The 12,250-nt window shown below is 37.3% G+C and overlaps 1 protein-coding gene across 16 annotated transcripts in view; it reads right to left on the reverse strand.

The window, feature by feature from the left end:
- LOC145529498 (alpha-1,3-mannosyl-glycoprotein 4-beta-N-acetylglucosaminyltransferase C-like) overlaps window positions 1-10,577 on the reverse strand; it is a 144,566-nt gene extending 133,989 nt beyond the window's left edge. For 14 of the 16 annotated variants that reach the window (XR_014071294.1, XR_014071291.1, XR_014071293.1 and 11 more), the window contains exon 1: window positions 10,280-10,374. The gene's annotated coding sequence lies outside the window, so the exon portion shown is untranslated. Of the gene's footprint in view, window positions 1-10,279; window positions 10,375-10,491 lie in introns of those variants that run through there. The other 2 variants (XR_014071289.1, XR_014071288.1) reach the window with 2 other exon arrangements.
- Window positions 10,578-12,250: the final 1,673 nt, after the last annotated feature.

Consider the following 12,250-nt stretch of genomic DNA (forward strand, 5'->3'; position numbering starts at 1 on the left):
CTCTTTGCGACCCCGTGAACCGCAGCATGCCAGGCCTCCCTGCCCATCACCAACTCCCAGAGTCCACCCAAACCCATGTCCATCGAATCGATGATGCCATCCAACCATCTCATCCTCTGTCATCCCCTTCTCCTCCTGCCCTCAATCTTTCCCAGCATCAGGGTCTTTTCAAATGAGTCAGCTCTTTGCATCAGGTGGCCACAGAAAGCTATTAATCAGATAAGAGAGGTACCTCAAGGCTAATGGAGTTTCACCAGGCCCTTCTTCCACAATATACATTTTTGAGATAGGATGGCAAGAGGTATGTCATCCCCCAGCCATAAAACAATTGATGTGAGTACTGGTTTGTTGAGTTATTATCAGCCCAAAGTTTAAGAAAAAAAAAAAAAGTTAGTCTTAGGTGGAACCATTTTGAAGAAAGGCAAATTCCAAAGCAAATACATAGTTTCATTAATATAGCTTAAGAAAAACGTTTCCATAGAGAGATTGTTTCCTCTTGCCGCTTAAAGGAGAGACAAAAAAAAAAAAAATCTGACATTTGCAGCCTATTTCCTCCATTTGGAGACCCCTGGTCTTCCTGCCTATTACCCTCTCAATACTAAAGATTATCCAAAATCTTGAAAATAAAGTGGAGGCACAGATAGACAGACTGGAGATACAGATCATGAAGATACAACAAATGTTTATTGAAGACATTAAAGAAGAGACTAAAAGAGAAGAATTAAAGAAGAGCAATGAACAGCAAAATAACTGATATTAAAAATATACTAGAAGGAACTAAGGGAGAATAAATGAGGCAGAAGAATGAATAAGTGAGCTGGAAGTTAGAATGGTGAATATAACTGAAGCAGAGCACAGTAAACAAAATATAGTAAAAATGAAATAAGGACAGTCTCAGAGACTACTGGGACAATATGATGAGCAACAACATTTGAATCATAGGGGTCCTAGAAGAAGAAAACAACAGAAAGGTATATAAGAAAATATTTGAGGAGATCATAGTTGAATAGTTCCTTAAAATGGGAAAGGAAATAGCCACCCATGCCCAGGAAGCCCTTAGAGTTTCATACAGGATAAGCCCAAAGAAAAAACACACCAAAACAAATATTAATGAAACTAGAAAAAATGAAACAGAAAGAAAAATTAGAATCAGCAGGAGAAAAACAACAAACAACATACAAGAGGATCCCCATAAGGCTACACTTGACCTTCCAACAGAAACTCTGCAGGCCAGAATAGAGTATCAGGATATACTTAAAATGATGAAAGGGGAAAAAATCTACAACTTAGATTACTCTATCTAGCAAGGATCTCATTCAGATGCAAAAGAGAAATCAAAGCTTTATAGACAAGCAAAAGTTTAGAGAATTCAGCACCACCAAACCAGCTTTACAACAAATGTTAAAAGAACTTCTCTACACAGGAAACACAAGAGAAAGAAAACCTCTACAAAATCAAATCCAAAATAATAAATTAAATGGTAACAGGATCATACATATCAATAATTACCTTGAATGTAAATAGACTAAATGCTCCAATGAAAAGGCATAGGTTGGCTGAATGGATACAAGAACAAGAGCCCTATATATATTGTCTACAAGAGACTCATCTCAGACCTAGAGACACGTACAAACTAAAACTGAGGTTCTGGGAAAAGACATTCCAAGCAAACACAAATCAAAAGAAAATGGGAGTAGCAATATTCACAACAGATAAAATAGATGCTAAAATAAAAACCATTACAGGAGACAAGGAAGGACAGTACATAATGATCAAGGTTTCAATCCAAGAAGAAGATGTAACAATTACAAATGTATATGTACCCCAAATTGGAGAACTTCGCTCCATAAGCCAAATGCTAATAACTACTAAAGGGGAAATTGACCATAGTGCAATAATAGTGGGAGACTTTAATACCCTTCTTACACCAATGGACAGAACATTTAGGCAGAAAATTAATAAGAAAATTCAAGCTTTAAATGATACGTTGGACCAGTTGGACCTAGTTGATATCTACAGGCCATTTCATACAAAACAGTAGATTTCACTTTTTTTTTCAAGTGCACATGGAATGCTCTCCAGGAGAATCACATCTTGGGTCACAAATCAAGCCTTGAAAATTAAAAAAAAAAAAAGAAATCATTCATTTCAAGCATCTTTTCTGACTACAACACTATAAAATCAGATATCAACTACAGAAAAAAATCTATAAAAAACACAAACACATGGAGGCTAAATAACCTCTTATGAATAACCAACAGATCACTGAAGAAATCAAAAAGGAAGAAGTAAATGACGATGAAGACATGACAACTCAAAACATATGGGATGCAGTAAAAGCAGTGTTGAAAGAAGTTTGTAACAATACAAACCTACCACAAGAAACAACAAAAACATCGAATAAATGACTTAACCTTACACCAAAAGCAACCAAAAGAACCAAAAACCCCACAGTTAGCAGAAGGAAAGAAATGACAAGGATCAAAAAAGAAACAAATGAAAAAGAAATGAACAATATCAAAGATCAATAAAAATAAAAGCTGATTCTTGAGATGATATACAAAATTGACAAATCATTAGCCAGACCCATTGAGAGATATAAGGAGGGGACTCAAATCAATAAAATTAAAAATGAAAAAGGAGAATTTACAACAGGCAATACAGAAATACAAAAGATCATAAGAGACTACGATAAGAAACTATATGCCAATAAAATGGACAACCTTGAAGAAATAGACAAATTCTTATAAAAATATAACCTTCCAAAACTGTATCAGAAAGAAATAGAAAATATGAACATAAGCACAGAATCACAAGCACAGAAATCAAAACTGTAATAAAAAATTTTCCAACAAATAAAAGGGCCAAATGGCTTCACATGTGAATTCTACCATATTCTTTCTACGAGGCCACCATCACCCTGATAGCAAAAGCAGACAAAGATGCCACAAAAAATTCCAGTCTAATATCACTGATGAACATAAATGCAAAAGTCCTCAAGAAAATATTAGCAAATGGAATCCAACAACACATTAAAAGAACAATACATAGTGATCTAGGTGGCTTTATCCCAGGGCTGATAGGGTTTTTCCACATATGCAAATCAATCAATGTGATAAGCCATATTGACAAATTGAAAGATAAAAACCATATGATCATCTCAATAGATGCAGAGAAATCTTTTGACAAAATTCAACACCTATTTATGATTAAAAAAACTCTCCAGAAAGTAGGCATAGAAAGACCAATCCTCAACCTAAAAAACTCCATTTATGACAAATACACAGAAACATTATTCTCAATGATGAAAAACTGAAAGCAGTTCCTGTAAGATCAGGAACAAGAAAAGGGTGCTCACTCTCACCACTGTTTTTCAACATAATTTTGGAAGTCCTAGAGAGAGAAAAGAAATAATAGAGATCCAGATTGGAAAAGAAGAAAACTCTCATTATTTGCAGATGACATGATAGAAAGCCCTGAAGATGCCACCAGAAAATTAATAGAGCTAATCAATGAATATGTTAAATTCACAGGATATAAAATTAATACTCAGAAATTCCTAGCATTCCTATAAGCTAACAATGAAAAATCGGAAAAAGAAATTGAGGAAACAATCCCACTTACCACTGCAAAATAATAATAATAATAAAATACCTAGGAACAAACATGCCTAAACAGACAAAAGACCTATATGCAGAAAACTAGAAGACACTGATGAAAGAAATCAAAGATGACACAAACAGATGGAGAGATATATCATGTTATTGGATTGGAAGAACCAATATTCTGAAAAAGACTATACTACTCAAAGCAATGTACAAGTTCAATGCAATCCCTATTAAACTACTAGTGGTGTTTTTTTTTTTTTTTTTTTTTTTTTTTACAGAACTAGAGCAAATATTTCACAATTTGTATGGAAACACAAACGACCCCAAATAGCCAGAGCAAATCTTGAGAAAGAAAAATGGAACTGCAGGAATCAACCTTCCTGAGGTCAGACAGCACTACAAAGCTGCAGTCATCAAGACAGTATGGTACTGGCACATAAACAAAAATTTAGACCTGTGGAACAAGATAGGAAGCCTAGAGGTAAACCCATGCACCTGTGAGCACCTTATCTTTGACAAAGAAGGAAAGAATGGAGAAAAGACAGATTCTTCAATAAGTGATGCTAGGAATACTGGACAGCAGCAAGTAAAAGAACAAAACTAGAATACTTCTTAAGACTATACACAAACATAAACTCAAAATGTATTAAAGGCTTAAATGTAAGGCCAGAAACTAGACAGCTCCTGGAGGAAAAGACTTTCTCTTGGCAAAACTCTCTATTAGCCTTTGTCCTGCTTCATTCTCTACTCCAAGGCGAAACTTGCCAGTTATTCAGGAATTTCTTTGCTTCCTGCTTTTGCATTCTGGGTCCCTATAATGAAAACGCCATCTTTTTTGGGTGTCAGTTCGAGAACGTCTTGTAGGTCTTCATAGAATCGCTCAACTTCAGCTTCTTCAGCATTACTGGTTGAGGCATAGACTTGGATTACTGTGATATTGAATGGCTTGCCTTGGAAATGAACAGAGATCATTCTGTCGTTTTTGAAACTGCATCCAATTCATTATAGGGGACTGGAATGCAAAAGTAGGAAGTCAATAAACACCTGGAGTAACAGGCAAATTTGGCTTTGGAGTGCAGAATGAAGCAAGGCAAAGGTTAATAGAGTTTTGCCAAGAGAATGCACTGGTGATAGCAAACACCCTCTTCCAACAACACAAGAGAAGACTCTACACATGGACATCACCAGATGGTCGACACCAAAATCAGATTGATTATATTCTTTGTAGCCAAAAATGGAAAAGCTCTATACAGTTAGCAAACACAAGACCAGGAGCTGACTGTGGCTCAGATCATGAACTCCTTATTGCAAAATTCAGACTTAAATTGAAGAAAGTAGGGAAAACCACTAGACCATTCAAGTATGACCTAAATCAAACCCCTAACGATTATACAGTGAAAGTGAGAAATTGATTTAAGGGACTAGATCTGATAGAGTGCTTGATGAGCTATGGATGGAGGTTCGTGACATTGTACAGGAGACAGGGATCAAGACCATCTCCAAGAAAAAGAAATGCAAAAAAGCAAAATGTCTGTCTGAAGAGGCCTTACAAATAGCTGTGAAAAGAAGAGAAGCAAAAGGCAAAGGAGAAAGGAAAGATATACCCATTTGAATGCAGAGTTCCAAAGATTAGCAAGGAGAGATAAGAAAGCCTTCCTCAGTGATCAGTGCAAAGAAATAGAGGAAAACAATATAATGGAAAAGACTAGAGATTTCTTCAATAAAATTAGAGATACCATGGGAACCTTTCATGCAATGGAGGGTGCAATATAGGACAGAAATGGCATGAAGGTAACAGAAGCAGAAGATATTATGAAGAAGTGGCAAGAATACACAGAAGAACTATACAAAAAAGGATCTTCACGACCCAGATAATCACAATGGTGTGATCACTCACCTAGAGCCAGATATCCTGGAATGCGAAGTCAAATGGGCCTTAGGAAGTATCTCTATGAACAAAGCTAGTGGAGGTGATGGAATTCCAGTTGGGCTATTTCAAATCCTCAAAGATGATGCTGTGAAAGTGCTGCACTCAATATGCCAGCAAATTTGGAAAACTCAGCAGTGGCCACAGGAATGGAAAAGGTCAGTTTTCATTCCAATACCAAAGATAAGCAATGCCAAAGAATGCTCAAACTACTGTACAATTGCACTCATCTCACATGCTAATAAAGTAATGCTCGAAATTCTCCAAGCCAGGCTTCAGCAATATATGAACTATGAACTTCCAGATGTTCAAGCTGGATTTAGAAAAGGCAGAGCAACCAGAGATCAAATTGCCAACATCTGCTGGATCATCAAAAAAGCAAGAGAGTTTCAGAAAAACATCTATTTCTGTTTTGTTGACTATGCCAAAGCCTTTGACTGTGTGGATCACAATAAACTGTGGAAAATTCTGAAAGAGATGGAATACCAGACCACCTGACCTGCCTCTTGAGAAACCTGTATGCAGGTCAGGAAGCAACAGTTAGAACTGGACATGGAACAGCAGACTGGTTCCAAATAGGAAAAGGAGTCCGTCAAGGCTGTATATTGTCACCCTGCTTATTTAACTTGTATGCAGAGTACATCATGAGAAACGCTGGGCTGGATGAAGCACAAGCTGGAATCAAGATTGCTGGGAGATATATCAATAATCTCAGATATGCAGATGACACTACCCTTATGGCAGAAAGCGAAGAAGAACTAAAGAGCCTCTTGATGAAAGTGAAAGAGGAGAGTGAAAAATTTGGCTTAAAGCTCAACATTCAGAAAACTAAGATCATGGCATCCGGTCTCATAACTTCATGGCAAATAGATGGAGAAACAGTGAAAGCAGTGCGAGACTGTATTGTTTTGGGCTCCAAATCACTGCAGATGGTGACTTCAGCCATGAAATTAAAAGATGCTTACTCCTTGGAAGAAAAGTTATGACCAACCTAGACAGCATTTTAAAAAGCAGAGATATCACTTTGCCAACAAAGGTCTGTCTAGTCAAAGCTATGGTTTTTCCAGTAGTCATGTATGAATGTGAGAGTTGGACTAGAAAGAAAGCTGAGTGCCGAAGAATTGATCCTTTTGAATGGTGGTGTTGGAGGATTCTTGAGAGTCCCTTCGACTGCAAGGATATCCAACCAGTTCATCCTAAAGGAAATCAATCCTGAATATTCATTGGAAGGACTGATGTTGAAGCTGAAATTCCAATACTTTGGCCACCTGATGCAAAGAACTGACTCATTGGAAAAGACCCAGATGCTGGGAAATATTGAAGGCGGAAGCAGAAGGGGATGAGAGGATGAGATGGTTTGATGGCATCACTGACTCAATGGAGATGAATTTGAGTAAACTCTGGGACTTGGTGATGGACAGGGCAGCCTGGTGTGATGCAGTCCATGTGGTCGCAAAGTGTCAGACACTACTGAGTGACTGAACTGAACTAAACTTCGAGGAAAAAGCATGGGAAGCACATCTCTTAACGTAAACCACAGCAAGATACTCTGTGACTCACTTCCTAGAATAATGGCAATAAAAACAAAAATAAACAATTAGGACTAATTAAACTTAAAAGCTTTTGCACAATAAAGGAAATTATAAACAATGTGAAAAGACAATCTTCCAAGTGGAATAAAATAATAGCTCAGAAACAACTGGCAAAGAATTAAATCTCCAAAATATATAAGCAGCTCAATACCAGGAAAACAAACAACTCAACCAAAAAGTGGGCAGAAAACCTAAAGAATAATTTCTCCAAAGAAAACATACAGATGGCTGATAAACACACGAAAAGATGTTTGCCTTCCACTCATTATTAGAGAAATGTAAATCTAAAGTACAATTAGGTGTCACCTCATAGCCGTCATGAAAAAAATGTCCATCATGAAAAAAATCTACAAACAATAAATGCTGGAGAGTGTGTGTAGAAAGGGAATCCTCTTGCACTGTTGATGGGAATGTAAATTGATACAGCCACTATGGAGAACAGTATGGAGATTACTTTAAAAACTGGGAATAAAACTACCAAATGACCCAACAATCCCACTGCCAAACATGTACCTTGAGAAATCTATAATTGAAAAAGACACATGTACTATAATGTTCATGGCAGCACTATTTACAGTAACTGGGACATGGAAGCAACCTAGTTGTCTGTTGACTGATGAATGGATAAAGAAGTTATGGAACATATATATAACACATTTGAGTCAGTTCTAATGAGGTCGATGAACCTAGAGCCTATTATAAAGACTGAAGTAAGAAAGAGAAAACCAAATGTCATGTATTTGCACATATATGTGAAATGTAGATAGATAGTACTGATGAACATATTTGTAGAGCAGCAATGGAGACAAAGAAGTGAGAACATATTTGTGGACACAGTGGGAGAATGAGAGACAGGATGAATTAAAGGAGTAACATTGAGAAACATTGAAACATATGTATAGATAGTCAATGCGAATCTGCTGTGTGATGTAGGGAACTCAGACCTGGTGCTCTGTGACAACTTAGAGGCAGGGAATGAGGTGAAGGGGAGGTTCAAGAGAGAGGAGACATATGTATACCTATGGCTGATTCATGTTGATGTACAGCAGAAACTAACACAATATTGTAAAGCAATTTTCCTTTAATTAAAAATTTTAAAAATGAAAAAATAAAGTCTTTTTTGTCTGATATTAGTGTGAAAGTGTATGATATTAGTGTGAAAGTCACTCAGTCGTGTCTGACGCTTTGCGACCCCATGGACTATGCAGTCTCTAGGCCAGAATTCTGGAATATTCCAGGCCAGAATACTGGAGTGGGTAGCGTTTCCCTTCTCCATGGGATTTCCCAATCCGGAGATCGCACCCAGGTCTCCCACTTTGCAGGCAGATTATTTACCAACGAGCCACTAGGGAAGCCCAATATTAGTATATTAGATATTAGTATAGCTACCCTTATTCTCCTTTGTTTTCTATTTGCATGGAATATCTTTTTCCATCCTTTTACTTACAACCTTTTTTAATCTTTGTATCTAAAATGATCTCCAACTATGAGACAGCACATAGTTGGAGCATATTTATTATCCATCCTACCAATATCTGTCTTTTGATCAGAGGGTCCAATCTATTTACATTTAAAGTAGTTACTCATAAGGAGATACTGCTGCCTTTCTTATTATGTGTTTTCTAAATGCCTTATAGTTTTTTTGTCCCTCATTTCATGTATTATGTCCACGTTTTCATTTAGTTGATTTTTTTAATAGTGACACATTTCAGCTATCTTATCATTTCCTGTTGTGCCTACCTTTGCATCTAGCTATTTTCTTTGTAGTTACCATTTAACTTTCTAAAGTTAAAACATTTAAGTTGAATTTGTACAGGCTGAACTGTAATAACATACAAAACTCTACTTCTTTACAACTCCATTCCCACTCCTTTCAGTTGCTAATATTATAAAATTACACCTAATATATTGTGTACCCAAAAACATACACTAATAATGCCTTTAAGTGCATTAATCTCTTAAATTGTGTAGAATATAATGTTTGCAGTCACAAACCAAAGTTTAAAGTAATGCTAGCCTTTTACACTAACAATTTTTCTTTAAATATGTCTGTTAAACCATGTAAAAAAAAAAACTGCAGTTACAAATCATTGTTAAAATAATATTAGCTTTTATAATTGCCCGTATATTTACCTTTACTGAAAATCCTTATTTCTCCACACGCCTTTGAGTTACGGTCTAGTGTCCTTTCATTGTACTTTGGAGGACTCCCTTGAGCATTGTTTGCAAGGAAGGTCTAGTGGCAAAAACTCCTTCAGCTTTTATCTTGTAGTGTCTTAATTTTTCCCTCACTTCTGAAGGACAGTTTTGTTGGATAATGGATTATTGGATGACAGGGTTTTTTCTTTTAGTACTTTGAATATATTAGCACATTGTCTTGCTACCTCCAAAACTTTTGATGAGAGAACTGTTGCTAATCTTATTGAGGATCACTTGTGTGTAATAATTCAATTCCCTCTTGCTGCTTTCAAGATTCTCTTTCTTTCTGACTTTTGAAAGTTTGATTATGTCTCAGTCTGGGTATTTTTTAGTTCATCTTACTTGGAGTTTGTTGAGCCTCTTGGATGTTTAAGTTCATCAAATTTGGGAAGACTTAAGCCATTATTCCCCAGATTTTCTCTCTGCCTCTTTCTCTCCTTCTCTTTTTCTGGAGCTCCCATAATGTTTATGTTGATCTGCTCTCTGCTTAAGCTGGGAGATACATTTTCTTCTGCTCTCAGACATGGCACCTTTAACTCTCATTTCTTTGGATTTAGATTTCCCTTGTTCTTGGGCCTTTGTGTTTTGCTAGAACCACATCACTAGCTTTCCTGGCCTTCTAGTTGTAGACAGGAAATTGTGAGTCTTAGCCTCTAAGCCTCTAAGGAATCGTAGGACATGAGCCAATCCCTCTTAATAAATCTACTTTTACAGTATCTATCTCTCTATATTTATCCTATTAGTTTTGCTTTTCTGGAGAACCCTGACTAACACAGGCACTTATTAAGGATCTGAGATAAGCTGTGAATGAGATCTTAGTTAGAGATCTAAGAGATAATCACCCTATCTAAGGCTTCCATTCTGAGGTTTCCATTCCCTGAAGGCTTCAGGGGAGACACTCTGAAATTTACATACACATATTTGTTTCAGCCACAACACATGAATGTCCTCACCTTGACTGGAGCTGTAGTTCCATCTGAGACTTTTTTCTGGGTGCTCAGGCACTCAGTTCCATACCTCTTAAGTGTTCAGAACATTTCCTAAAGTCAAGAAGAAGAAAATATAATGTTTAGGGGGTTGTGATGGGCAAGATTATGCATGCTATGAGGTAAGACAAAGTTGGTCAGGCTCTCAGGTGACACCCCCATGACAACCATTGTTCTACCTGAATGAGCCCTGTTTACCATTCCAGCCTCATGCCAAGCACCAGCTCCTTGGTGAGGGTCCCCAGGGAAACTATGAGAAAGTTCTGATATCAGCTTGTCAAGATTCTGACCTAGATTCAGAACAGTGGGCTTCATGTGGGCCACCTTTTTCTCCAAATAAAAGTAGCTTTGTTGGCATTTTCCCCAATTAAGTATGATACATGTTCAATGTACAACATTGAATTGATTACCAAGAAAAAAAAAAGAGTAAAGATTGTTCAATATCTTAATGGTCAGAGATAACCTTTGGTTAACATCTGGTGAACATCTTGAATCAAAATGAAAAGAGTGGATTGGAATTTAGCTTTATGGCAACAAAGGTCAACCCACTAAATTCCCCAAGAAAGTCTTTTGGGCAACAGAACTTATTAAACGTGGCAATCTCTCAGAGAGTTTAGAGAAGAGGTAAATCTATCTACACAAATTTACCATTTTCAGTTTCCTTGGGTAACTTCTAATTCCCACTTATCCTAGACATCTTATCCTTTTTTTTCCTAAAAATCTCCCTCCTCTTTATCTTGTCATCTTCTTTTTTATCCTTATTAAAGCCCTAAATATGTGTTTCTAACCTTCACCTCCCACCCATCATTCTTAGACTGCTCTGAATAAAATAAACACTAGTCACTATCTAAGGAAAAATGATGGTAATAGAATGCATTTATAAGCCCATATTGGCAGAGTCCACTTTTTAAGAATATCTCCCCAAAAGAACTAGATCTGCAATAAGAACCATCTTTATTTGGTGATAATGTTTCTTTGATAAAGCCTTTTACTCAAGGTACTAAGATTCTATCTTCCTCTTCCTTTTCATTGACTGTTTTTCCCTTCCACTTCTTCATTTTCCCCTTCCTCAGTTCCTCATTTTCTTGATCCACATTCTCCCCTTCATACATTTCTGTTTCTTCACCTTGTAACCAAAAACCACTCTAAAAGAATAATGTTATGAGTAAAGGACAGAAAGGGGCTTCCCTGGTGGCTCAGTGGTAAAGTATATGCCTGCACTGTAGGAGACCCCAGGTTCAATTCCTGGGTCCGGAAGATCCCCTGGAGGAGGGAATGGCAACCCATCCCAGTACTCTTGCCTAGAGAATCCCATGGACAGACGAGCTTGGCAGAGTGCCGTCCATAGGGTCGCACAGAGTTGGACACAACTGAAGCAACTAAGCAGCAGCAGCAGCAGCAACAGCAATGGACAGAAAGAGCTCCGGGTGTGAAGACTCAAAAGGAGGAGGGAATATCCTAGGCCTGGAAAAGGTGAAGACAAGGCAGAGCATGGCCACCACTTGGGCTTCAAACAAATTCATGGGTGGTACAGGTTGAGGCCTTCTCTTCAACATGTCCTCAATGATGATTGGTTCTCTCCTTGGTAGAGTGAGGCTGGGCTTCAGCCAAGGGTAGGGTAGAAGACTGACAGGTACCACTGTTTTCCTCAGAGAATAGAAATGCACTGTTTGTTCTGTGTCTGATGCAGAGTTGTTGATATATTTGGATATTTAGAGGAAATTATGATGAGGAGTTCCAAGGGTTACAGAGAAATTTGATGGACAAGATGCAGAAGAGAAAAAAAAAATCATCCATGTCGTCTATTTTTAATAAATATATTTCCTTCAGTGGCTGGAAGTTTTCTGGGCTTAACTTAGTGGTGTTATGACACCATCACTGCTTCATAGAGATAAAATGGCTGATGACATATTTGACAGGCTGTCACCATTTATGGAT

Source organism: Giraffa tippelskirchi, chromosome 12 (assembly GCF_054371585.1).
Source record: "Giraffa tippelskirchi isolate mGirTip1 chromosome 12, T2T-mGirTip1v1.2.pri, whole genome shotgun sequence".
Lineage (NCBI taxonomy): Eukaryota > Metazoa > Chordata > Mammalia > Artiodactyla > Giraffidae > Giraffa > Giraffa tippelskirchi.